Below are 6,586 nucleotides of genomic sequence, written 5' to 3'. Positions count from 1 at the left end.
ATGCATGAGTCTCACTAGTCTCATTTTTATAACAAGCACACATGTAAATTGAGTAGTCATCAACTACCCCCACACACTTCTTTCTTCGTTGGCTAATAATGCTAATTGTTAGTGCTTGAATGTCTATTAATTAGACACCAAGACTAAGTAATATTCTAAGGTGGAGACTGTATAATGGATGTTGTCTATTACTTAGACACCAAGACTAAGCACTAGACATTCATGCTCTAACAAACTTCCCCTTGCATATTGTTTAGACTAAAAAACTTCAATCATTAAGGTAAAAGACCCATGAACGTTATGCCTTCCAAACCCCTACAAATAATATGACAATCAGGGTATACTATCGGCTTATGATCGGGTCTCTCGCCTTTCATGAAACAATCCTCAATCAATCTTTTTCACTGCTAAATTCATTACATATATTCTCACACACCATCTTTTCAAAATGAATTCCAAATCACACATGAATTACACTTTAAGAATGTTGTGCCTGATTCAAACCTATCACATATTCCAACCACAATGGATCCAACACATCAATATTATCCAATGTCTTCTCTCCATTTTCCAAATTTAATTCATCAGCGTATAAGTAACATTGACGTGTATTGACATGAGTGGATATATATATATATATATATATATATATATATATATATTGTATGTATGTATGTTAATAAAAGTTTCACACAAATCGGGTTTTGAAATAAGTTTGCACCTACAACTAAATCTCACACGAAAGACAAGTGTACCTATCATTTGTAATAAAGTGTCGGCAAGAACCGAGTACCAATCCATGAACACAACAACTTTTAGTACTAAATCTTTGTAAATGACCAACCGAACAAGTAAATCTCACTTGAGTTTTTAACTAACTAACTAGCATACAATGACAAGGAAGTAAAAACACAAGGAACAATCAATCCAACAAAGTTACATAGATCATGCATCCATTTAAACTAAAGATATAAATGACATTGATAATGACAAACCCTCATGAATTAAGATAAATATAAATATTAGATTCCAATCAAGGTAACCTAATACTAGCATAAAAACATCATGATGAGCATTCATTCAAGTTCAAAATTATAGATTAGCAAGTTTGTCAAAACTACCTAATCTCATAATCAAAGGAAAGCTAACATGAAAACAACACCCCCAACCACCTAAAATCTGTAAAAATAAACAAGCTCAAGAGACCAAAATCAAGACATGAATCTTTCAACTAGCAAATATAAACCAAGGATTGTGGCCTCAACCTCAACTAAATCAGGAATCATGTTATCACCATACAGTTTTCCAATGTCAAGTGATAGGTTTTCATACTTGTTAAAATCTCATAACCAAGTTAATTTCCACCAGTCATTCCTAACATAATGGTATAAACTAAGCAAGCATACACAAACAAAGTTTATAAGCAAACACTAAACACATGGTTTTCCAACATAATATGGTCAAGCATCTATCAAATTAACATGATTATGAAAGATAACAAGTATTTCAACCATTAATTTCTACTCAAAAACTCACTTTAAACTTGTAGAACACTAAAACTGCCAAAATCATGCATAGATAATTGTCACATGAGTAAAAGCTTCAACATGATCTAAGTAAGAAGATTATTTAGCCCATAAGGATTGATATAACTACAATCAAACAAGAAATAAGCTTACAAAACATGTTCAAGAATAAAGGATTGAAAACTAAGATCAACAAGGATTGAAGAGTGGAATGAAGGATCTTGAGGATGGTGGAAGACTTAAAAATCTCAAAAGAAACAAAATAAATTTTCTCCAATGGTTGAGAGAGAATCACCAAGGCTCCGCACCAAACAAATGAGGAGAAATGAATGTTTATAAGTTGCCGGGACTGTCACACCCCAACGTAAGGCTGAAATACCGGGGCGCGAACTGATTGTTCACAGCTCTCAAGGTACTGTCATGCAATATTAAAAGGTGAAAATATCTATTTAATTTAAATAATCCAAATAATTCTAACACAAAAAAAGTACATAATCATTAAAGTAAAAAACAAATATGTTCCAATTTGAATGTCTTGATAATTTCTTCTAACTTAATCATCATTAAATTCTTCAACAACTTGCAATAAATTCAAACGAAACCTGCATATGCATAAAAAATAAAGTAGAATTGTCACCAAAAGGTTGAGTGAGTAAAATATCAGTCCGTTTATATAATAACAATAAAAAAATGAGCAAGACTGTCCTTTGTGAGATAAACAATTAAGCCAATGAGCAAATAATGAGTGTCGTTAAAACCATTGCCTTTTGAAGTGTGTTTTGGCTACTACGACGGTCGTATGATCATACTATTAATGTGAATATGATAGACCTCTCCGAATGCGTTCAAATAAGCAATTAAACATATAGAAATTAAGTAAATAATTGATATACACACAAGGATCAACAGTTTGCTAATGAGAATACTAAATAATATGTAAATACTGTAAGATATGCATATGTCCCAAAATGATTAAAAATAAGTAAAAATTGGGAATGCGTTAGTCACCTTATCAAATAAGTAAATGAGGAACGATTTGATAAGAATAAGAAAATAAGACGTCACACTCGTTGAGAAATATCAACGGAAAACCCTAATTAAGAGTGATAGCGAGAAAGTAACTATAGATTAATATGGATTCTATATTTGATAGAGCTTCGGGATGCGATGATGATCAGGTGTATTTGTGAAAATAATAAAGTATTTAATTTATTACTTATAAAAATACCACTTTTATTTGATTATATAAAATCTAAAATGTATTTAAAATATATTTATTTGTAAAATACTCGGACCAATATTTATATTTTAATATTTTATAATAATATTTATTTTAAATATATACTTTAAATAAAGACTTCTAATATATTTATTATAATTTTTATTTGTTAAAAATCGTTATTATCTTATAACATATTTATACACACACATATATGTATAGTTTTAACCAAAAATACGGAAACGACAACTAAACGAGCCGGTTTCATAAAAATACTAACTTTTTACCTTTTTATATTGATTATATTGTATTTTATTATTTAAACATAAATAAAATGAATAAATAAAAGGTTTAAAAAAACTGGTTGGGGGGGGATGACTCGAACCCGCACCTCCCCCCCCCCCCTCCAGCTGTTCCACATCCTCTATGAACCCTAGAAATTACAATCGGCCATTTATTCCACATCCATTTAACCCTAGAAATTAAAATAGGAAAAATATTTTAAATACACACGACCATTTATTCCACATCCTCTATGAACCCTAGAAATTACAATCGGCGAAAAAGTTTGATGTTTGGCCAATTAACCATAGGGTTAATGTTACTAGATTAACAACGAAACAAAATCATATATTAATTACCTACAACAATGATTGATTGAAGATTAATTTGATCAAGATAGGGCCATAAGGAACGTGAACTAGAATGGATATCAACATGTTGTTACAATTAATTAACTTTGGGATTTTGATTCGCGAGGTATATAGGAATGTGTAGGCAAGATTAATTGAGTTAATATGATCTATAATTGGTATAATACCATATTGTTAAAGACGGTTTTGTTAAAAAGTAAATTCGTATCATATTGATCTCATTCTCCAAATTAACTGTGTCAATGAAGTTCGTTTTGGTATTATGAACGATTTGCATAGACCAGTTCCAACAATATGAAGAGAATTATGGTACAAGACATCAATATGGATCACTGGTTACATGTTTACGGGTTTGGATATCGGTTTGGGTTTGGGTAAAGGAATATGATATAATTATGCAGATTTGCAAAAAGGCCCCTGAACCTTAGGTCTGGGTACAAGGTGGGTTAAAACCTAAGTTTAGGGTGGAAATTGGATATAACTGAAAGTTATTATTGATAATTATTTAAGTATAATAAACTATAATAATAAAATCATAATAACTCGATAAACACAATATTATATTGATTAAATTACCCGGTCATAGAAACGGCTCGGGTAACGGCTAACAATATAGTAAGTCAATGTTTCACTTTCTGCTGACCAAACATAAATAGTGCACGACCATGCACAAAAAGTGCATAATCGTGCATGATCGGTACTGTTTGGTTCACCATCATGCTTGATCTGTCTTGTTCTTGGAGAGGTGCACAGTCATGCCTGAGAAATGCATGGTCGTGCATGGTCTTGTCTTGGCACCAACTAGTGCACCGGCATACAATGGTCCAACTTCTCGGAAGTGCACGGTCATGAACATAATGTGCATGGTCGTGCAATGTCATTTTTGGCTTGGCAATGGCAGTGCACCGTTGTGCACTTGCTTATCTTAGGAAGTGCACGGTCATGCAAATCTGGCAGATTCTTGATTTTTGTCCTAGAACGCCATCTTTTCGTCATTTCTTCATCGGGCGGGCGCCCGGACCGTGTCACACCCCAACCTTAGGCAGAAATTCCGGGGTGCGAATTGATTTCTTACAACTCACAATGTACTATCATGCAATATAATATGACAATATCTATTTAATTATTTTTAAATAAACAATGCATCATCCAAGTAAATCAAGTTTGAGAAAATTACCAAAACAATTCAAATTTAATCAAACATATCAAAACAAATAAATTAACTTAAATAGTCTTTTATTAACTTTATTCTTAAAGTCTTGCTAGTTGTCTCTTCACCTAGCTTCACACCAACTGATAACCTGCATACGGGTAGAAAATAACATAGCTTTGTCAACACATGGTTGAGTGAGAAAATCATCAGATTTGTTACAATAATAAATATAATAAAAAGCCAAAACTGTTATTGTAAATGTAAAACCATCAAACCATGAGAAAATAAAACCATTAGTTGACCTAGTCTTATGGACTATGGCTACTATGACAGTCGTATAATCATAATATAATTTGATTATGTTGGACCCCTCCGAATTGCTAGAATCAAGTAATCAAGTAATAGTTATTCATTTAATTGAATAAACACACAATATATGACAGTTTGCTAGTGTGTATTATATAATAAATAAATATTGTAAGTACGCATACGCCCCCAAAATATGTTGAAAAACAGACCATAAAAAGGGGAATAATTTATCACCTTATAACCTAGACGAGACTAGATTGTAATAAGAATAACGAAGAACCGAACTTTAACGCGCTGACTTAGATAATCCAAATAGACCTAAAACTTATATATAATAAACTAGAATTAAAATCGAGAATAAAGCCGATGGAATCAACCCAAATGGATGTATAGAACTCCGATTATGAGATTTTTAAGGTTTAGGGAGCTGGTACTGACCAGAATCCGAACAATGTGTCAGAAGTTGGATTTTAGTCAGTACACTCAAAATTTGATTTTGAACAAAAAAGTCTTCTGAACCGAAAGTTAGTTCCTATAAGAAAAGAGAGATATTGACAAGTAAGATTAGTTGACTAAAACACCCTTAACGGGTCTATAAGTCCTTGGAACGGATCTTTCAATGTGATATCAATAATCTCAATGTTAAGTGGAAATTAATGTGAGATGATTCAAAGTAAAGTATATAAACACATAAAGAACACACGATGAATGCTTCAAAACACACGTATATTAAGTCTGGTGCTTAAGAACTTTGTTACACAAAAAACTCGTTCAACAATGCTATGAACGTCCAACCTTAAACCTAGATATAATGCATGTATATATAGGTATTACACCCTAGCCCAATAAAAGCCCAAAAGCCCACCGAGATCATTTAGATCTTGGTTTACATACAAGCCCAAACGTAATACAAACAAACCCAAAATCAAAGTACAAACCAAACTAATATAGGCCCAACAATCTCCCCCTTGGATTGTATCTTCATCCTTAATCATGTTCCATGATATTCGCATCTGTTTCTTTGTATCCACAAAACAACAATCCCGTTTTGATAATCGATCCCACCATCTTCGTATACTCTTTAGCGGCAGGCTCGAATAGTGGCTCAACCACGATCTGAAAATTGCTCAGAGTCTTGATATCTCTTTCATGGAACTTGAGCAAATCATGTGAATCGACAAAATGAAATTGTCCCTTTTGTAGAAAAATGAGAATTGTAGCAGTTTCGCTATCGTACATCTAGAACTTCATGTCTCAAGTGAACCCTATGGAATATAAGTAGATAGAGGAATGTGATTTGCTTTGTTGGTTTCAGGCCACATCACATTGACCATCGTCTTTCCGGTCTTTGGATGTCGAACTCCCTTTGCGTTCTTCAAGAATGACTCAGCGATGGTCATATCAAGAAATCCTTTATCAACCTGTTTTCTCAAGAAATTCCAAAAATCGATAGCCCTCTTGTCATTGTTGTGATTGTGAAATGGAGCATTGATGAGGTCGCTAAGATCCTGTAACACCCCGGCTAAAGCGGAATATGCCCGAGTGTGACGTACAAATTTCCCAAAACACATGTGACACTATTAAGTGACAATATTATCATTAATTAATTAAACATCAAGTACACAAGTTTGTAACAAAAATACAAGAACAATTAACAACTTGTTCATTTATTAATATAACTTTAGTTCTAGTGTCTTCTCCGTTTCATCCTCTAATAATTGTACCT

Source organism: Bidens hawaiensis, unplaced genomic scaffold (assembly GCF_021521415.1).
Source record: "Bidens hawaiensis isolate Kalapana, Puna unplaced genomic scaffold, B.hawaiensis_p1.1 tig00064658_1, whole genome shotgun sequence".
Lineage (NCBI taxonomy): Eukaryota > Viridiplantae > Streptophyta > Magnoliopsida > Asterales > Asteraceae > Bidens > Bidens hawaiensis.
This window is presented reverse-complemented; position numbering follows the sequence as displayed.